At 48.8% G+C, this 21,697-nt stretch overlaps 1 protein-coding gene and 1 long non-coding RNA gene across 4 annotated transcripts in view; one reads left to right on the top strand and one right to left on the bottom strand.

The window, feature by feature from the left end:
* Positions 1–1,061: 1,061 nt before the first annotated feature.
* LOC112588002 lies at positions 1,062–7,688 on the bottom strand. The gene is made up of 3 exons (XR_003112532.2): positions 7,559–7,688; positions 6,461–6,492; positions 1,062–2,944 (listed from the first exon to the last, which is right to left on the bottom strand). It is a non-coding gene; the product is annotated as an uncharacterized LOC112588002 (long non-coding RNA).
* A 461-nt stretch (positions 7,689–8,149) lies between these two features.
* The window catches only part of TMEM63C (transmembrane protein 63C), a 76,722-nt gene continuing 63,174 nt past the window's right edge, over positions 8,150–21,697 (top strand). For 2 of the 3 annotated variants that reach the window (XM_025295155.3, XM_025295152.3), the window contains exon 1: positions 8,241–8,372. The gene's annotated coding sequence lies outside the window, so the exon portion shown is untranslated. Of the gene's footprint in view, positions 8,373–21,697 lie in introns of all 3 variants that reach the window. The other variant, XM_025295154.3, reaches the window with a different exon arrangement.

The following is a 21,697-nucleotide window of genomic DNA, read 5'->3' as shown; positions in this document are numbered from 1 at the left end:
TCAGGGATGGTCTCTAGCCTCAATAAATATCAAATGAGTACCCAAGTATTTAATTAATTTTTTATTGAGGTAACATTAGTTTATAATAGTGTATGTTTCAAGTACACATTATATTTCTACTTCAGCATATATTATATCATGCTCACCACTGATAATATAGTTTCCAAGTATTCTTTCATGACTTGATCCTACAGGGCATCAGCTAGGCTTAAGATAGGATGGAGGTGAGGTTGTGCAGGCTTCAGACCTCCAGATCTGCCCTGGAAATGTTCAGTTTAGCTCATTTCTGGTTAGGGAAGTGCTCCCTCTCCGACACGTGCCCAGAGTTCCATCATAACAGTGGTGCTTCCTTTGTGATGTCACCAGCATCCGCCTCTGACCTCGCCCACCGGCAGTTTCCAATATTGATCATTGGTAGTGGCTGTGCGTGCTGAATGACAGAGACCACCCCCACCCCCCCAACTAGTCCTGACTTTCCCCTCTTCCAGGACAGAAGTACTAGTCAAAGAGGCTGCTGCGAGCTAAGAGCATCTACCTGGTGGGGTCTTGGTGAGTGGGGACCCAGCCTGAGGCCAGGGGTAAGGGGTAAGGGAGGGCAGGGAGGCCAGGGCTGTCCCAGCAGAGGGGAGGCCTGGATTCTCTGCCTTGAGGACCACATAGTTAGAGGGCTCTGTCTTCTCCACTCTGGCCCCACCATCCTGGGAAGTCCTGCTTCCAGTGAGGGATCTGTGCTGTGTGTCTCTTGAAATCCACAGCCCCATGTCTGACTGGATAGAGGACATGAAAATCCCAATATTGCTGCTCCCCTACCTTCTGAACAGGAAATCAAATTCCTATTGTTGTTGCTGTTGTTCAGTCACTCAGTCATATCCAGCTCTTTGCAACCCCATGGACTGCAGCATGCCAGGCTTCCTCGTTCTTCTCTATCTCCCAGAGTTTGCCCAAACTCATGTCCATTGAGTTGGTGATGCCATCCAACCATCTCATCCTCTGTCTCCCTCTTCTGCTGCCCTCAATCTTCCCCAGCATCAGGGTCTTTTCCAACGAGTTGGAGGGAAAGACAGATAAGAGGGTGTTGTGACAGAAGTCCGAGCTCCCAAAACAGACCCACTTTCTTGCAGAGTCTTGACTGGGCTCTTGGGGGCAGGGGATATCCTACAGTATCTGCATTATCACTTAAAGTATTAATAGTGATGTAGTTCTGCCTTGAAAACACTGTCCCTATCAGTGGCTACGTTTACTTCTGGATCGTATAGCAAAATCCGCGGACTTTCAAGATCATTACCTCCAGACCCATCATTCACCTTCTTACAGGCTGCTTAGCAACCTTACCCAGCACCAGCCTTGGGGTGATGGGGACAACAATGTAGCTCTGCTGCCTTGAAACCTAAAATCTTAGGAGTCGAAGTGATGTGAAACAAACAGTGAGCACGCCGACTAACTTTCCCGGGCCTCCCACTTTTTCCCTCCCATTTTGAGTTTTCCTGAACATCTAATCTGGACAGTGCAGAAAGGCCACGCCCTGTTGTGTAGGCTGTGTTCAGTTGTATTTGGTTTTGGAATTACAACCAGTTCTGTAATGAAAATCCTGAGCATTTTGGCCTTCTGAGTTCAAGAGAGTGTTTCTGATGAAATGATTTCTAGACAACAGGAGTAGGGTCAACATGGGCTCTTAACACTCTTGGCTAAGAGGGCTGTGCTCCTGAAGCTCTCCATCACGGTATTTTGGGACCCCAGGCAACTTCACTGCTCAATTGTCCACATCAGCTCGTGGAACCAATAAGCTCTGCAATCTAAGGTAACACAGATTTCACCCCCTTAGCAATTAAGGAATATTTATTTGAGTCATCATTGTGCCAGATACTAGGAATAGAAAGGAAAAGGAGATACAATCTGATTTTTTAAAAATATTTATTTATGTGGCTGCACTGTATCTTACTTGCACAGGGTCTTTACTGGCGGGATGCAAACTCCTAGTTGTGGCATGTGGGATCGAGTTCCCTGACCAGGGATGGAACCCTGGCCCCTGCCTTGGGAGTCTTAGCCACTGGACCACCAGGCAAGTCCCTACAAGCTGATCTTAAAAGGATTTATTACCTAGTGGGGGAGAAGGCAAATATCAGTGAATCAAAGCCTCTACTTTCTGGCCCATCAGGAAATGTATTATTTTGAATAGATGCTGAAGGTGTCTACCCTTAAGCATGCAAGTTTTAGGTCAACTATTTTCTATCATATATACTTTCTAAATATATCACATAATTGCTTTTCTTTCAATATAAAATATTCTGTCACAATTAACTTTCTCTTAATGATTCAAGATTGTTGGTGTGACCATTTCCAACATTATCCTGTAATACAACAGTGCCCCCAAGGCTTCTTGGCATGATCCTGAACTAAATAACCCCAAACTCTGAATCTGTTTTACAGCCGTTTTCTCTCCTCTCACTCTAGGTTTTTGCTAATTTCACTGTGCTTTCAGTTTTATGAAAACTTTCTCCTTCCAATATGCTGCTCCCTATCTACTGTGGGCTTGGAAACCAGGAAACTGATCAGGTTTATCAGTAAGGCTCTTGGTCCAGCTATTGTCACAGAGACCAAGGTGTCAGTGGTCCAGAGCTCTTCTCTTCTAGGTCATCGTGAAACTCAGGTTCTTAAGGTCTTGTTGATTGGCCAACCTTAGGGTGCTGTCCTTGCCGGCATCATTAAAGATGCCCCCATTTCCATTCCCATGTCCATGGTCCAGTCTGCACAAGGGGAAAGAGTAGTGGAGAGCAGGCAACTTCCTTTTAAGAATGTGGCCCAGAGATGAAACAGATCACTTCCACTCACATTCCATTGGCCATAAGTTAGTCCCATTGCTGCACCAGCCTGCAAGAGAGGCTGGGATATGTAGTCTCTAACAGGGTAGCCGTGTATCCAGGTTTTAACCTTGGAAGCTCTACTGCTAAAAGAAAGAGGGAAAGAAAGGACATAAGTGGACACTCAGTAGTCTCTGCCACCATGGACCTGTTAAAACTGTATAGAATAAATGTAGCCAGGCTGTCACTGAAGACACAAGCCACTCTCCTGCAGATAAAGCATCTGATTTGGACAGTTGACAGTTCTGTTTGGGTTGCTCAGATACCTTTTGGGTCTTCGTTGTTATTCTGGATTATGTTCCCAGACAAGACACTGGAGGTTAAGAAAGCAGTCACAAAGACAACTCTCATCATCTTTCAGAGATCTCCCACATGAGTGAGAACATGAAAATGTTCTCAGCACCCACAGGCCAGAAGCAGCTTTCCTCTGGAAGATTCTCAAGGCCACAGCTATTTACGAAAGCCTCAGCTATTCATTCCCACACACCTTCACACCTTTACAAAGCACCTTCTACCAGCCTGACACTCATCTAGGTTGCTGGTGTTCAGCTGTTTGGGACATGGGGTCGTCTCTTTGGGGCCCACCATATAAATCCACCTGGTACTCCCATGGATTCTCCCTCCTCTTCTGTATCTCCCTGTATTGTACATACTTGACCCTCCAGGAACTGGAGAGGGTGGGTACTGGCTCAAAAATTTTATCCTGTAGCTGCTGTTCAAAAACTTTTCATGGTCCCCTTTGCCTACTAAGGAAAGCCTAAACTCCTGAGCCCCATGTTCAAGACCTGCTTCTGGCCTCCCATTCTGGCCTTGGTTCCCAGTAGAGGGTACATTAAGGGATATGGCTTATCCAGGGAGGCTGGTTCCTAGGTTCTGTATGGATGGCATCTTGGCATAGGGGGTTGGAGAGCTGCTGCTGCTGCTGCTCTGGGTCTGGACTAGAACACCCACTACTCAGTCTCCTCACAGGACACTCAGTCAAGGACACCTAGAAATTTCAGTGCTAGGGCCTCCCCTCTATTCTATCTAGGTCCCTCCTGGGAGAGATTAACATTGACTAGGAATCTTCCATTTGTGGAAAACTAAGTTAAATACTTGACATGCATTTTATATTCACCGTGACGCTATGCTGTTATTCAGTTGCTCAGTTGAGTCCAACTCTTTGCGACCCCATGGGCTGCAGCACATCAGGCTTCCCTGTCCTTCACCACCTCCTGGAGCTTGCTCAAACTCATGTCCATTCAGCCAGTGACGCCATCCAGCCATCTCATCCTGCCCTCAGTCTTTCCCAGCATCAGGGTCTTTTCCAAAAAATCCGCTCTTCACAGCAGGTGGCCAAAGTATTTGGGCTTCAGTGTCAGCATCAATCCTTCTAATGAATATTCAGGATTGATTTCTTTTAGGATTGACTGGTTTGATCTCCTTGCAGTCCAAGGGACTCTCAAGAGTTCTCCAACACCACAGTTTAAAAGCATCAATTCTTCTGCACTCAGCTTTCCTCATAGTCCAACTCTCACATTCATACATGACTACTGGAAAAACCATAGCCTTGACTAAACAGACCTATGTTGGCAAAGTAATTTCTCTGCTTTTTAATACGCTGTCTAGGTTCATCATAGATTTTCTTTTTAGGAGCAAGCATCTTTTAATTTCACCATCTGCAGTCATTTTGGAGTCCAAGAAAATAAAGCCCGTCACTGTTTCCATTGTTTTCCCATCTATTTGCCATGAAGGGATGGGACCAGATGCCATGATCTTAGTTTTCTGAAGGTTGAGTTTTAAGCCAGCTTTTTCCACTCTCCTCTTTCACCTTCATCAAGAGGCTCTTTAGTTCCTCTTTGCTTTCTGATATAAGGGTGGTGTCATCTGCATATCTGAAGTTATTGATATTTCTCCTGGCAGTCTTGATTCTAGCTTTTCACATGATGTACTTTGCATATAAGTTAAATAAACAGGGCGACAATATACAGCCTTGACGTACTCCTTTCCCAATTTGGAACCAGTCCGTTGTTCCATGTCTGGTTCTAACTGTTGCTTCTTGATCTGCATACAGATTTTGCAGGAGGCAGGTAAGGTGGTCTGGTATTCCCATTTCTTTAAGAATTTTCCACAGCTTATTATGATCCACATGGCCAAAGTCTTTAGCGTCGTCAATGAAGCAGCAGTAGATGTTAATCTGGAATTCTCTTTCTTTTTCTATGATTCATTGGATGTTGGCAATCTGATCTCTGGTTCCTCTGCCTTTTCTAAATCCAGCTTGAGCATCTGGAAGTTCTCGGTTCACGCACTGTAGAAGCCTGGCTTGGAGAATTTTGAGCATTATTTGCTAGCATGTGAAATGAATGCAATTGTGCAGTAGTTTGAACATTCTTTGGCATTGCCTTTCTTTGGGATTGGAATGTGAAAACTGATCTTTTCCAGTCCTGTGGCCACTGCTGAGTTTTCCATATTTGCTGGCATATTGAGTGCAGCACTTTCACAACATCATCTTTTAGGATTTGAAATAGCTCAGCTGGAATTCCATGTGGATCCATGTGGTAGATACTATTATTGGACTCCTTTTATTTGCATTATGATACTCATCTTACAGATGTGAAAATTAACCTTGGAGCAGTTAAGTAACTAGTACAAAGTCACACAGCTAGTAAAAAGCAGAGCCCTGTTTTTTTTTTTTTTTATTTTATTTTTGGCTGTGCTGGGTCTTGGTTGCCATGTGGGTTTTTCTCTAGTTGTAGCAAGCAGAGGCTACTCTCTAGTTGCGGTGCATGGGCTTCTCATTGTGGTGGCTTCTCTTGTTGCAGAGCACAGGCTCTAGGGCGTGCAGTCTGCAGGAGGTGTGGCACGTGGAGTTGGTAGTTGCAGCCCCCGGGCTCTAGAGCCACAGGCTCAATAGTTGTGGTGCACGGGCTTAGTTGCTCCGAGGCACGGATCATCCTGGACCAGGGATGGAACCCGAGACTCATGCATTGGCAGGTGAATTCTTTATCATTGAGCCACCAGGGAAGCCCAGAGACCAGTTTTTTTTTTTTTTAATATTTATTTTTATTTACTTATTTGGCTGCACAGGGTCTTAGTTGTGATATGTGGGATCTAGTTCCCCAACCAGGGATCAAACCCAGGGCCCCAGCACTGAGAGCTCACAGTCTTAGCCACTGGACCACCAGGGTAGACCGCAGAGCCCAGTTTTGAACCAAGGTTCAACTAGATCCAAAGACCATGTTCTTTCCCTTTAACATGGGATCCTTCTAAAAGAACAGCTATTACCCGCATACTTAAGAGGCTTACTCCTTTCACCCTGGGGTCAGACACTAGTTCTGAAATGAGGAAGCACAGACAGAGAACATGCTGCTTGTGTCCAGGTTTTACTCTCTTCCACCTGTATCGGAACAACAGCAGCAAAAGCAACAACTAATATTCACTAAACATTTACTCTGTGTACAATAGCTCATTTAATCCTCACAACTTAAGGTTGTTATTATTATTCCCCCCATTTTGCATATGCAAAGGAAGAAGTTCAGAGAGTTTAAGTCCCATATTTAGATGGCCCAACTGGGATGTGAATCCAGGCAGCTAGCGCTCTTAAACACTACTTTTGTGCTTACCTTGTTTATCTTTGTTCCCACCAGCCTTTACCCTAAAAGAGAGGAATAGAAATGTTAGGGTCCAGGGGGCCTTACACCCCAACTAGCCCTCCCCTCTCAGGATTACAGATGAGACAGAAAAATAAAGACAGAGACATCAAGCAAGTTACCCAAGATTGCACAGCACACTAATAGCTGAGCCAGGACTAGAACCCGGCCCTTGATACACTGTTGTTATTACATGATAGATAATCCAAAAGCCTTCCTGTCCCAGGAATGAATAAATAAATGAATGGGTGGTGAGTGAAGACATGGACGGATTTCAGCAGAATGTGTAGTGGCTCATTTGGAGTTTTGATGGCACTTTGCTGTTGTTCAGTTGCTCAGTTGTGTCCAACTCTTTGCCACCCCATGGACTGCAGCACACCAGGCTTCCCTGTCCTTCACTATCTCCTGGAGTTTGCTCAAACCCATGTCCATTCAGTCAGTGATGCCATCCAACTATCTTGTTCTTTGTCACTACTGGGTCAAAAGAACCCTGGGGGTGGTGGAGGGGATGGGGGCAGGTGCAGGGCAGGGAGAGACATGACCAGGGTGTGCCAGCCTGGGGGGAGCACAGCACTGCTGCCTATGGGGAGTCAACCCATGAAAGCCTAGCCACCCTTGGACCTGCAGTGTCTCATGACTCGACGTTCACACGTTTCCACTATGGCCTTCTTAGTGGACTGTGAACAACTCTGTCAATATCTTAGCATTATATAACTGTTAAAAGAGTCACTTTCGAAGATTGGTCAGCAGCCCCCCTCTCCCATTAGCTCTTGTACTGCAATTACTGGATAAGGTCTATTAAATAAACTTGCTGAGGCCCCTTCCTGGGACAGAGGAGAGTGGCTTGACTTCCCTGGTGGCTCAGATGGTAAAGCGTCTGCCTACAATGTGAGAGACCTGGGTTCCATCCCTGGGTTTGTAAGATCCTCTGGAGAAGGAAATAGCAACCCACTCCAGTACTCCTGCCTGGAAAATCCCATGGAAGGAGGAGCACGGTAGGCTACAGTCCATGGGGTCGCAGAGTCGGACATGACTGAGTGACTTCACTTTCACTTAGTTTGTTACACTGACCTTTGGGGGTTCAAACACTGGCACCTGCCTCCTGGATCAAAACGAGTGTCTCTAGCAGAGTAGCCAGGACTTTGAAAAAACTGGAGACCTACAGGAACTGTGGTCCATGGCAAACTAGAAAAGACAAAACCCACTCTCTTGGGCCTCCCGGGCAGGGCTGTGGTCAATCTGTAGATCTTCCCTTTGCTGGGGAAGAAGAAAGAACTGGGTACCAGCCACTGGGCGGGTACCCACAGCTGGCCCCTGGGCGGGGCTGACCACTGCTACCTTTGTGCAGGGCTGGGCGTCTCTCCTAGCTTTGACTTTTTTTCTGGCGGAGTTGGGTGGGTTTCAAGGCGGACGTGCCTGGGAGGAGAGCTTGAAGTAGGGGACAGCCGGAGAGCAGCAAGACCAGAGCTTCTGGTGTTGGGGACCCAGAGCTTCGGAGTGTCTCCCACAAGGGAGCAGCAGCCTTGTAGATTTGCTGTAGTAATTTGCAGACGGTTCCTGGTAGCTACAAGGTCGCTGAGGCGGAGCCTGGGCCTTTGCATAGGAAAAAAATCCAGCCTGGGTTCCCCGGCGGTCCAGCAGCACTGGGGCGGGGCCGAGGTTGGCGGCGGCCGGGGAGGAGCCGCGATGCCGCTCCCATGGTGATGCTGCGGGGAATTTGCTGACCGTCCCTTGCCAGGTGGGGCTGGCTTCGAGCAGGCCAGCGCGGAGGGAGGACCGGCGGGCAGTCTCCTCCCAGGTAGGGAGCGTGTCGCCTGGCCTCACATCCCGGCCGCCTGCCTACCTTGCCTGGCGCTGGGGCCGCGGCGCCGAAGGCGCAGACGTGGTGAGCACGCGGGTGGGATGCTCCAGAAGCGATCCGGCTGGAAGACGGGGCACGGAATCCCGGTCCTGGACAGGGGTAGGGGTGGTGATGGGGTGGGGGCAGGACTGCTGGCTCTACGCTTTCCGGGACCTCGGACCCTGAGGGATGGGGGCGGGGGAGACTGCGCCATACTCCCCGGTGGCTCGGGCTCTCCCCCAGCCTGGACCCGGGGGAAGGGTGGAAGGAGCCGCCCACCAGGAGGGGCCGTGGCTCGGTCGACCGTCTTCAGTGGGTCGGTAGAGGGTGGACAGGAGGCGGTCCCCCGCCGCCTGCCTTGTTGGTTGCCTCTCCGGACCACCTCCACGCCGGGATTCCCGGGGGCTGTGCCTCCGGCTCGCCGGGCTGGCCTGGGAGGGTGCGCTCTCCCCCGCAGTCTCCCCGCGGCTCTGAGTGATAGCAGCGTCAGCGCTGCGCTGCAGCGGGTGCGGGGCGGGGTGGCGGGGGGTAGGGGTGGGGGTGGTCATCATTCCGTGCCGAGTGGGCTGGACTTCTGGGCCCCCAGGGGCACAACACCGCCACCTTTTCTCCTGTGCTTTCAAAGAAAGGCTCTTGCCTCCAACCTCACCTTGGCCTTGAGAGAGAAACTTTGGATTTGGATGATGGACCTGGGGACACCGAGGCCCTGGGCGGGGGTGGGGGTGGGGTGGTGCCGGTGGCTTCCCCCCAGAGTCGCTTAGCACGGTCCTGCAGAGCTGACCTCCCAGGTACTGCCTTGACCTGATGCTCTGTGGAGGGGCAGGGGTCAAACTTGCTCTCTAGACCTCTGGTCCAAGCTGGGGTGGACTCCCACCCGCCCCCTCCCCCAGGGCCCCCCTTTCCCCATTCCTGAGAATGCAGGGGTATAAGACTTCTGTGAGAGGCTCCGGAGTATCATGGTGTGAACATCTCAGGGGCGGAATTGTCTGAGGACAGGAAATACAATGTTCATCTGAGCAGAGGAGCTAAGGGGCCCCTGCTCTCCTTGAGGGCTCAGGGCGGAGAGTGAGCATTGTCTTCCGGGAGAGGAAGGCCCTTCCGGGCCTCAGCCTCGTGTACCAGCCCTGATGAAAGTCAAGTGGAACTTCCCAGGAAGCAGTGGGAAAAACGGGGAATAGGGAGATGGACTTTCTCCTTTCACAGCCTCGTCTCCCGGGAGAAGAGGTGGGAGAACGGAGAACCGAGTCCGCCTTCTCTGAGCATCACCCGCTGTGGTCCAGCCTTTCTCTCTCCCCAACTCCTGTTCCCAGGAGGAATGGACTCTTGCCCTTGGAGGTGAACTTTTCCTGAATTTACCTTGCCTTCCTTCTCCCTGGCTTGGCTGGATTTCTCTGGAGGGACACTGAGGCAGGCGGAGAGCTGTCTTTTATTTTAGAGCCGGAGCCGGGCAGCGTCACTGGGCAGGCCAGGGAGCTGAGTCGCAGAGGGTGTTCTGGGGCTCTCACCTGCACTCAGGTCTCCTGACTGCCTGGCCTACCTCCAGGCCGGCGGGATGGGGCCCCTTCCTCTCTGATCCTCCCGCACTTCACCCCCAGCGCCCTAGTGAGGCCAGGCTGTGAGGACCTCCTGATGGGAGGGGACAGCTCCAGCATCTTCTCCATTAAGATGTGTTTTCAAGTTTCTTAGGAAAGAAGCAACCTGAAGAGGGGAGCTAAAGGCACCTGGCTACCTTCCTACCATGCACCCACAGTGGACACACAATTTCTGTGGGCCTCTCTGAGCCCTTGAGAAGGCAATGGCAACCCACTCCAGTATTCTTGCCTGGAAAATCCCATGGACAGAGGAGCCCGGCAGGCTACAGTCCACGGGTTCGCAAGAGTTGAACACAACTTAGTAACTAAACCTCTGAGCCCAGATGGTCTTGGGGCTAGCTGCTGTGGTCACAGCCATGGAGGGGGCCCAGAGGCATGGGGGACTTCAGCTATCTCTCTGCCAGCATCTCAGGATGGGAGGTCCTGCCCAGCCCATGAGCAGAGCAGTTACCTTGTGCCTGGTGCTTGAGTTGATGCTTTTCAGACACACCTTCTGAGCACAGAGGCCCTGAAAGCTGGCCCCTGGTGACTGCACAGCATGCCTTGCGCTCCGTCATGACCACAGGAATCCTGGGGTGACCCTGTAGGACGGGGTGGGGTTACCAGTAAACCAGATGACAGCTAGCTGCCCATGGAGTGACAGTACAATGCCAGAGAGAGGAGTACTCACGGTGGGTCTGGTTCCTCTGCACCCCCCTCTCAGGCTTCCTTCTAACCCTTCTCCAGGAGAAAGGCCCCAGCCCCATGATCCAGGGACGCTGGTGGTGCCCCCTCCGGGCTGGCGGGGCAGAGGTAGGCTCTGAGACTGCTGGAGAAGAACCACTTACAGGGCACAGTACCTGGTTCTGGACCGAGCCCCCTTAGCTGGCGCTCTGCCCTCCAGGTTTCCCTGCCTGACAGCTGGGCATGAAAACACCTTCCCCAGATGGGTGGGGGGCTTGAGAAACATGTCAAGTGCTTATTGCAGGTGGGGAATTATTCCTGGAGACTCTGGAATTGAAGCCATCTACTTCCTGCCTCAATGGGGGAAAGGTGGCCATTCCCTCTATGAAGGATGCCTGACCCCCCATCCTGCGGCCAGTCTAGGGCACCCCTCTGGGCTTGGAAGGCAGAGCATCTCTCCCCAGCCCAGTTCAGATTGTGCTTTGGGGCCCTGAGGACTTCCTCTCCCCCTTCTCTACCGTTGTGACATTTCACAGAATTTCCACACCATAAAATGCAGGTGACTGGTGGCACAGCAGACCTGTTCACACACCTGATCTTCCCCCCTGATTCTTGAATCCCTTGGACTGTCTAGTCTGGCTTCTTCCTCAGAAGCAGCTTGTGGAAGAGCCACAGAGATCATGGGTATCAAGTGCTGGGAGCTCTGCACAGAGTGTTGAGGGTGTGGGAAGGCCGCGGGGTATTCGGGGCCATGGGCAGGCTCGCTCTGGGAGGCTGGACTGTAAATACTTAGGCGGAGCGCTCAGCTACGAGTAAGATTGGCAGCTCTTGGTGCACTGTTTCTCCTGAGCTGGGGCACAGCGTTCGCTCCTCTTCCCTCTCTGGGAGAGCAGTGGTTTTTGCAGGCCACTCCCACGTCAGCAGGGGTAGTGTACCCTGGGCCCCTTGTTCTTGCCCAGGAGGTGGCTGGTGCAACTCATGCAAAACGGTGATGGGGAAGCTGAGATGAGAATGTGGGCAGCTCATGAGGCATGCTGTGTCCTCGTTACACTGTGTCTGGATTGCTTGGGGCCAACCGAGGGGGTGCTTTAGAAGAACATCAGTGACCAGTGTGTGCTGTAGCTCTAGGGCAGGGTTGCACCCACGCTGCCATGGTCCTTCCCAGCACGCCTGGGGTTGGTCCTGGAACCTGCAGAAGCGGGGGTGGGGGGAAGGGTGCCCCACTGTCGCCTCCCGCTTCCTGGTGATCAGTAATGTTCCCAAAGGGAACTGAAGCCTGGACCCCCACTTAGAAAACCAGGATCCAAGTGTCCTGGGCTCCCGCCTTCTGCTTTTTTCACCTTCCGTTCTGCTGTTTCACGCAAGCACCCTGAAGGCAGGCTTTGAAGAGCTGGGCTGGGGTAACTGAGGTCCAGCCCTGCCCTGTGCTGCAGACCCTTGTTCAGGCTGAGCTGCAGCCTCTGGCAGCCTCAGAGCATTGGAGATAGAGAGGTCAGGCGAGCTTTTGGCCAGAAGCCTAGCCTGCCACACTCATGACTGAGTGGCCTTGCCAAAGAAGATGGCCCCAGAGATAGGAGCCTTCTCCTCCCCCTGACTGGATCTTCTCAGAATCGAGTCCAGCCAGAGGGACACTGGCCTCAGGCCACGGGGTCCTCGCAAAAGAGCAACGCATCCTGAGGTCTGTGGAGATACCAATGAGCAGGATGCACCTCTGGCCAATTGGCCAAGGAGACAGATGGCTGTTTGCTGAGCTATTCATGTGGTTGTCAGCTGTGCTTGATGGAGGGCTTGGGAACGTGGAGGCTGGCACACACATTACCTGAGGGCACTTGGGAGCTGGGCTTCCATCTGCTTCACTGCCTGCTCACTTCACTTCTGTGAGTCTTCCCTTTACAACATGGTAGAATAACCCCTGGGGCTTCCCTGGTAGCTCAGCTGGGTAAAGAATCTGCCTGCAATGTGGGAGACCTGGGTTCAGTCCCTGAGTTGGGAAGATTCCCTGGAGAAGGGAACGCTAGCCACTCCAGTATTCTGGCCTGGAGAATTCCATGGACTGTGTAGTCTGTGGGGTTGGAAAGACCTGGACACGACTGAGCTACTTTCACTTTCAGAATAACCCCCAATGCATTGGACCATTCAGTGGAGGGAAGCAGAAAAGTGTCTGGTATGAGACTGGTGATGGGGAGCCCCCCTCTTTCCCTTTGCTTACCCTTTTACCTGCTGAGTGGCCAGTGGTCCTGGGGTCTCTGGGCCAGCTGGTCAGGCTTCGGTGGCAGCGGCTGACCAACAGTGTTGGTGGCTGTGGGCACTGTTGGAGCTGAGCTGTTCCCTTAAAAAGAGCTTCAGATCCCTGTAGACCTTGTAGAGGGGAACATCTCAGAGCCAGCGTGTGTGTGTGTGTTGGGGGGGGCGGGGGTAGAGGTGTCCTTCAGTACCACAAATAGGCTGGTACTGGGTCAAGGACCCTTCATGGGCAGGGACCTAGTATGCCCTGGCCTGCGAACTAGGCCAGGCTTTGGGAAGGCCTCCTCAGGCCCTGAACAGTGTCCCTGGCCTGAGATTCTGGTGCCATTCAGGGACCTCATGTTCCTTGTCATTCCTATTTTTTTTTTTTTTACTAGAGGGGCTGCCCTTTGTCGCAGAGGGCAGCAGAGGGTGAGATGGTTGGATGGCATCACTGACTCAATGGACATGAGCTTGAGCAATGTGAAGGACAGGGAAGCCTGGCATGCTGCGGTCCATGGGGTCACATAGAGTCAGACCCGACTGAGCAACTGAACAATGACCCCTGCACTCAGCCTTCATTGCGGCGAGCAGGGGTTACTCTCTAGCTGTGGTTCACGGGCTTCTCACTTCAGTGGCTTCTCTTGTTGCAGAGCATGGGCTCTAGGTGCTCGGGCTTCAGTACTTGCGGTACGTGGGCTCAGGAGTTGCGGCTCGCAGGCCCCAGAGCACAGGTTCAGTCTCTGTGACACACGGGTTTCGTCGCTCCACAGCATGTGGAATCTTCCTGGACGGGAGATTGAACCTATGTCTCCTGCACTGGCAGGTGGATTCTTAACCACTGGACCATGAAGGAGGTCCCCTTGTCATTATCTTTTAATCCTCTGTGAGCCGGCATGAGTAGCCCAGGTGATAGATGAGAACGCTGAGGCTCAGAGAGGTGGTGATAGCACAGCCACACCCATGCACAGACGTGGCGGAGCCCACACCGGCCCAAGGCTGGTCTGTCTGCGGCAGAGGGCTCCTCCTCCCCGAGCATGGCTGACACCCTCAGGTCGCCTGCTGCTGTCACTGCTGGTGGTTTTGCTGAAGTTGCTGAAGACAGGACTTGGGAGTGAAGGTCGTGTGTTTTCCCCTTCCCCTCCACTCTGGGCAGGGTGCCCAGAGCTGGGTTCTGCTGAAGGACAGCAGAGAAAATGGAAGGATAAGATTCCCACCCAACCCCTGCCCCACTGGGACAAGCCAAAGGTGTGTTCAAGATGCCAGGTCCTGGCTCCACACTTCATGGAGGGGCTCCCTGGAGCCCTGGTCCTGTCATCTGTCCAGAGCAGCAGGGTTGGAGGGGCTGGGTGATGGGGTGGTGGGGGTGGGTAAGTGATGTGCAAGCCCCTGACCTGGGCCCCCAAGCTGCAAAGTGAAGGAGCACATGGCCTGGGGCCCGCTGCCTGCTGCCCTGATCTTTCCCCAGAGACAGAGGAGGGAAAGAGGTTGGGAGGAGCAATCTCTCGCTGACCGAGGCCTTATTCCAGAGGCTGAGCAGCTACCTGCCTGCTCATCGAATGAATCATCTTTGAGCTAGGCTCTGACCTGGTTTCTTCTCACAGGCTCCCCAGAGCCTGCCACTGAAGACTCACCGTGGAGTAAGCCCCAGATACCTCTTCCAGTTTGCCCACCTGCTTCCTTCATCCTGTTCCAACTCAGAGGCTCTTCTTGCGTGGGGATTGAGGAGGAATCAAACCACTATGAAGTTTTTACAAAATGCACACACCCTTACCTGCAGCTCGGCTAGGAACCATTACTCCAGCAAATCGAATGTGCCCTGGATTGTCTGACCCACTTCCTCCTCCCAGCCCAGTCCTTGTCCTCATCCCCATCCTCACTTGTTCAGAGTCTCTGTGTTCTTCAAACCCCGACTTGAACGCCACCTCCTCCATGAAGCCTTCCCTGGACCCCGGCCAGAGGAGGTCTCACAGCCCTTAATGCACTTGTCTTATTTTGAGTCTGTCTCTTCTGCTAGACAGTGAGCTCATCCTTTCATTTATCAAGTGTTCATTGAGTGCCAGTCACAGACATGCCCTCCAGTAATTCACAGGGAAGGGGCGGGTAGGCGAGTCACCGGACGGTAACAACCGCTTCAGAAATGCTCCAATAATGGGAGTGCAAACACCAGGGGACGCTGGGGCAATGGCAGTTAAAGGTGACAATGTACATCCTCTGTGACCAACAGTTTCACATCTGGCTGATTAATTACCCAGAAAAATTCACGCATGTGCATAAGGAGACGGTTCCAAGGATATCTAGGGCAGCAGTGTTCGAAACACAGAAAAAGAGGTCTCAACTCGCAATGATGGAGTAGACAAAGATGTGATGTTGCGCAGCAGTTACTATATAAATAACTGGGGAATTTTATGTTTTGTAAGTTATGCCTCAAAAAAGCTGATGTATATACACACATGTATTCATAGTATTATCATGAATCAGTCTCAAAAGCATTATTGTGAAAAAAAGGGAATTGCAGAATAGTGCCGTTAGTGAAAATTTAATTTTAATAAAAATCACAAAACAGTATCTATGTTTTATGGGCACAAGCACGTTGCAACGCTGTAATACCTACCAGGTTCGCGCTTGTGCTGGTCTTTGGAGGGGTGGAGGGAAGTCGCTGAGACTGATGGGAAAATAAACGAGTTCTAATTTGTCCGTAACACTTCTTTTAAGAAGAAAGATTGGAAGCAAAAATAACAGAATGTTAGCGTTTGTATTTTTAAAACTTCTTTTTATTGAAGTGTCGTTGATTTACAATGTTGTACCAATATCTGCTGTACAGCAAAATGACTCAGTTATACACACATAGACATTATATTCTTATGTTCTTTTCCACTATGGTTTATCACAGGGTATGGCATATAGTTTCCTGTGCTTTACAGTAGGGCCTTGTTGTTTATCCATTCTATATATGATAGTTTATATCTGCTCACCCCACACTCCCAGGCCTCCTCTCCCCTCACCCCACCCACTCCCCCCAACCCCCGCCGGCAACCACAAGCCTGTTCTCTATGTCTGTGAGTCTGTTTCTGTTGTCGATAGGTTCATTTGTGCCACATGTGAGATTTCACGGGCTTCTCTGATAGTTCAGTTGGTCAAGAATCCGCCTGCAACATGGGAGACTGGGGTTCAATCCCTGGGTTGGGAAGATCCCCTGGAGAAGGGAAAGGCTCCCCACTCCAGTATTCTGGCCTGGAGAATTCCATGGACTGTATAGTCCATGGGGTCACAAAGAGTCGGACACGACTGCACGACTTTCACTTAGATCCCACATATGGGTGATATCGTATGGTACAGTATTTGTTTTCTTTCTCCCTTCCCAAGACCAGCACAAATGGCATTATTTCATTCTTTCTTATGGCCGAGTAGTATTCCCTTGTGTGTATGTAGTGCCTCTTCTTTATCCATTCATCTGTCAACGGACATTGTGGTTGCTTCCATGTCTTGGTTATTGTGAATAGTGCTCTTATGAACATAAGGGTGCGTGTATCTTTTTGAATTATAGTTTTATCTGGGTATATGCCCAGGTGGAATTGTTGGATCGCATGGTAATTCTATTTTTAGTTTTCCATAGTGGCTGCACCAATTTACATTCGCACGAGCAGTGTGCGCCCTCTCCAGCGTTAGTTCTTTGTAGACTCTGTAATGATGGCTATTCTGACCGGTGTGAAGTGGTGCCTTGTTGTAGTTTTGATTTGCATTTCTCTAATAGTGGTGTTGAGCATCTTTTCCTATGTCTACTGGCCATCTGTATGTCTTCTTTGGAGAAATGTGTATTAAGGTCTTCTGCCCATTTTTTTGATTGAGTTGTTTGTTTTTTGTTGTTGTTGAGTTGTAAGAGCTGTTCATATATTTTGGAGATTAAGCCCTTGTCTGTCATATCATTTGCAAAGATTTTTCTCCCATTCTGTAGGTTGTCTTTTCATTTTTTTATGGTTTCCCTTGCTGTGCAAAAGCTTTTAAGTCGATTTGGGCCCACAGAATATGAACATTTGTTAATTCCGTTGATTTTATACTTTTAACCTTTTGGGACCTGAAATTTTTCAAAATTAAAATAAATTAATAATCCAAGACATCAGAGGAAAGGCACTGGCTTTTCGCAGGGAAATCAGGAAAGGTTGCAAGAGGAGGTGACAGCTGGGTATTGAAGACTGGAAGTTGGTGAGTTTAACTGGGTCGGGGAGTTGGGGAAAGGAGATCTACGGTGTTCAAGGCCAGGGAGTATGTGGGCAGGCTCTTTGTACTTTTTAAAAATATTTAAACATTTATTTTTTGGCTTTGCCAGGTCTTCACTGCGGTACATGGGATCTGTATTGCAGCATGTCAACTCTTAGTTGTGGCTTGTGGGATTCAGTTCTCTGACCAGGGATCAAACCTGGGCTCCTTGCATTGACAACATAGAGTCTTAGCCACTGGACCACCAGGGAAGTTCCTCTTTGTACTCTTAAAATGTTTGCCAAGCTGCCCATCCCCTGCCACCTTCCTCATCCTCATCCTGAGCTCGTTCTAGCTCCTCCATTTTGGGGATGTGCACACAGTAAATAGGGTCCTGAAAAAAAAAACAGTCACGTGTCCTTTTATGATTTTTTAAAGTGTAGATAATCTAACGTGAGCAGGGAGAAGAATGAGCCAAATATGTAAAACTGAACATTAAAATGGAGACGTGGCCAGTGATACAGACAATATAGAATTCTATAAGGATACTGTGCTCAACCACACGCAAATTTAGCTGAAAATCAGCTAAAATTGATAGTTTTCTGTGTGCTGTGCTTAGTCGTGTCTGACTCTTTGTGACCATCCCATGGACTGTAGCCCACCAGGCTCCTCTGTCCATGGGGATTCTCCAGGCAAGAATACTGGAGTGGGTTGCCATGCCCTCTTCCAGAAGGATCTTCCCAACCCAGGGATCGAACCCAGGTTACTCTCATTGCAGGTGGGTTCTTTACCTTCTGAGCCACCAGATAAGCCCAAGAATGCTAGAGTGGGTAGCCTATCCTTTCTCCAAGGGATCTTCCCAACCTAGGGATTGAACCCAGGTCTCCCACACTGCAAGTGGATTCTATACCATCTAAGCCACCAGGGAAGCTCAGATAGTTTTCTGAGAAAATGCAAATCATCAGCTTGACCCCAGAAGAACTAGAAAGACCTCAACAGACCAATAATCATGAAAGAAACTGAATTTTCATAAACTCCACTCCAAAACACCCAGGTTTAAACAGCTCTTAATTTCTATCAAACCTTAAGGGAAGAGAGAATTCCAGTGTTCTTTAAACTGCATCAACTGTGTGAGATCATAGAGAAGGAAACACTCCATAATAGTCTATGAAGCCCGCACAACACAGACAGAAACAGCCCACACAGGAAAAGAGAAAAAATACTAGAAAAAAATCTCATCTATGAATATTGGTGCAAAATTCATATATTAATAGAAACAAATAGAATCATACAACATTATGCTTAGAAAATGAATACACCATGAGCAAGTGGGGCTATCTTCCAGAGATATAGATTCAATATTAGGAAAACTATTAACATAATTGAACAAAACAATAGTTCAAAAGAGATGAGAAAATAATATCACAGCTCCATAAATGCTAAAATGCCTAAAAGGCATTTGATAAAATTCAACATATGTCCCTGATTTTAACTCGTATTTAATAGGAATAGATGGATATTGCTTAACCTTTTAAGTGTTTGTGTATGTGTGTGTATATGTGTGTACAGAGACATACATACAAGGAAAAAGTGACCACCATTACCGTCATCCTTTAACACTTCTCTAGAAGCGCAAGCCGATACAAAATTTGAAAATATGGGTTATGAAAGGAGACCAGTTTATCAGTTTAAATTGTAGATGATAAGATTGGCCATCTGGAGAAAAAAAGAACAAGACAGTCCACTGAAAAACTATTAGAAATAATAAAGGAATATACTAAGATGGGACTTCCCAAGTGGCACAGCGGTAAAGAATCCGACTGACAATGCAGGAGACGCAAGAGATGAGGGTTCAATCCCTGGGTCAGGACGATCCCCTATAGTAGGAAAGGGCAACCCGCTCTAGTATTCTTGCCTGGAAAATTCCACGGACAGAGAAGCCTGGCAGGCTACAGTCCATGGGGAGTCGGACATGAATGAGCAACTGAGTGCACACACTCAAACGCACATACTAAGATGACTGCTAATCACTATTCAGAACAAAAACGTATAGCTTTCCTGTGTATAACTTTAGCCTGTTTTGCAATATAGTGAAAGAAAATATAATATCAGTAAAGGTGCTAAAAATCATTAAAAGTGAGCCTAACTGGAGGGGAGAAGAACAGCTCTTATTACTGCTGCTCACTCTTGGTTCTCAACACTTAGAACAGGGCCTCACACATAATTACAGATACTTGTTGAGTGATGGAACTGGCTCATAGATCGAGGAAACAGAAAATACCTGTTAAGACCCAGACACAGTTACCAGGTGGTGATGGTAACAGCAGTCACCAATGTATAGTAGTTCCCATGTGCCGGGCACTGTGCCAGGCCCTCGCTGCAGCCTAAAACACAGTCTTTCGTAGAGAATATTCTGTGTGCACTTGTGAAGAACATGCATTCTGCTTCTCTTAGGAGGAGTGTTCTGTATATGTCCACTGGGTTTAGTTGGTCTATCAGATCAGATCAGTCGCTCAGTCGTGTCCGACTCTTTGCGACCCCGTGAATTGCAGCACACCAGGCCTCCCTGTCCATCACCAACTCCCAGAGTTCACTCAGACTCACGTCCATCGAGTCAGTAATGCCATCCAGCCATCTCATCCTCTGTCATCCCCTTCTCCTTTTGCCCCCAATCCCTCCCAGCATCAGAGTCTTTTCCAATGGGTCAACTCTTCGCATGAGGTGGCCAAAGTACTGGAGTTTCAGCTTTAGCATCATTCCTTCCAAAGAAATCCCAGGGCTGATCGCCTTTAGAATGGACTGGTTGGATCTCCTTGCAGTCCAAGGGACTCTCAAGAGTCTTCTCCAACACCATAGTTCAAAAGCATCAATTCTTCGGTGCTCAGCTTTCTTCACAGTCCAACTCTCACATCCATACATGACCACAGGAAAAACCATAGCCTTGACTAGACGGAGCTTTGTTGGCAAAGTAATGTCTCTGCTTTTCAATATGCTATCTAGGTTGGTCATAACTTTCCTTCCAAGGAATAAGCGTCTTTTAATTTCATGGGTGCAGTCACCATCTGCAGTGATTTTGGAGCCCAGAAAAATAAAGTCTGACACTGTTTCCACTGTTTCCCCATCTATTTCCCATGAAGTGATGGGACCGGAAGCCATGATCTTCATTTTCTGAATGTTGAGCTTAAAGCCAACCTTTTCACTCTCCACTTTCACTTTCATCAAGAGGCTTTTTAGTTCCTCTTCACTTTCTGCCATAAGGGTGGTGTCATCTGCATATCTGAGGTTATTGATATTTCTCCCAGCAATCTTGATTCCAGCTTGTGTTTCTTCCAGTCCAGCGTTTCTCATGATGTACCCTGCATAGAAGTTAAATAAGCAGGGTGACAATGTACAGCCTTGACATACTCCTTTTCCTATTTGGAACCAGTCTGTTGTTCCATGTCCAGTTCTAACTGTTGCTTCCTGACCTGCATACAAATTTCTCAAGAGGCAGATCAGGTGGTCTGGTATTCCCATCTCTTTCAGAATTTTCCACAGTTGATTGTGATCCACACAGTCCAAGGCTTTGGCATAGTCAATAAAGCAGAAATAGATGTTTTTCTGGAACTCTCTTGCTTTTTCCATGATCCAGCGGATGTTGGCAATTTGATCTCTGGTTCCTCTGTCTTTTCTAAAACCAGCTTGAACATCAGGAAGTTCACAGTTCACATATTGCTGAAGCCTGGCTTGGAGAATTGTGAGCATTACTTTACTAGCATGTGAGATGAGTGCAATTGTGTGGTAGTTTGAGCATTCTTTGGCATTGCCTTTCTTTGGGATTGGAATGAAAACTGACCTTTTCCAGTCCTGTGGCCACTGCTGATTTTTCCAAATTTGCTGGCATATTGAGTGCAGCACTTTCACAGCATCATCTTTCAGGATTTGGAATAGCTCAACTGGAATTCCATCACCTCCACTAGCTTTGTTCATAGTGATGCTTTCTAAGGCCCATTTGACTTCACATTCCAGTATGTCTGGCTCTAGGTCACTGATCACACCATCGTGATTATCTGGGTCGTGAAGATCTTTTTTGTACAGTTCTTCTGGGTATTCTTGCCATCTCTTCTTAATATCTTCTGCTTCTGTTAGGTCCATACCATTTCTGTCCTTTATCGAACCCATCTTTGCATGAAATGTTCCTTTGGTATCTCTGATTTTCTTGAAGAGCTCTCTAGTCTTTCCCATTCTGTTGTTTTCCTCTATTTCTTTGCATTGATCGCTGAAGAAGGCTTTCTTATCTCTTCTTGCTATTCTTTGGAACTCTGCATTCAGATGTTTATATCTTTCCTTTTCTCCTTTGCTTTTCGCTTCTCTTCTTTTCACAGCTATTTGTAAGGCCTCCCCAGACAGCCATTTTGCTTTTTTGCATTTCTTTTCCATGGGGATGGTCTTGATCCCTGTCTCCTGTACAGTGTCACAAACCTCATTCCATAGTTCATCAGGCACTGTATCTATCAGATCTAGGCCCTTAAATCTATTTCTCACTTCACTGTATAATCATAAGGGATTTGATTTAGGTCATACCTGAATGGTCTAGTGGTTTTCCCTACTTTCTTCAATTTAAGTCTGAATTTGGCAATAAGGAGTTCAAGATCTGAGCCACAGTCAGCTCCTGGTCTTGTTTTTGCTGACTGTATAGAACGTCTCCATCTTTGG

This window comes from Bubalus bubalis, chromosome 11 (assembly GCF_019923935.1).
Source record: "Bubalus bubalis isolate 160015118507 breed Murrah chromosome 11, NDDB_SH_1, whole genome shotgun sequence".
NCBI classification, from domain to species: Eukaryota; Metazoa; Chordata; class Mammalia; order Artiodactyla; family Bovidae; genus Bubalus; species Bubalus bubalis.
Note: the sequence above shows the minus strand (reverse complement) of the source record. Positions and strands in the feature narration are given on the sequence as shown.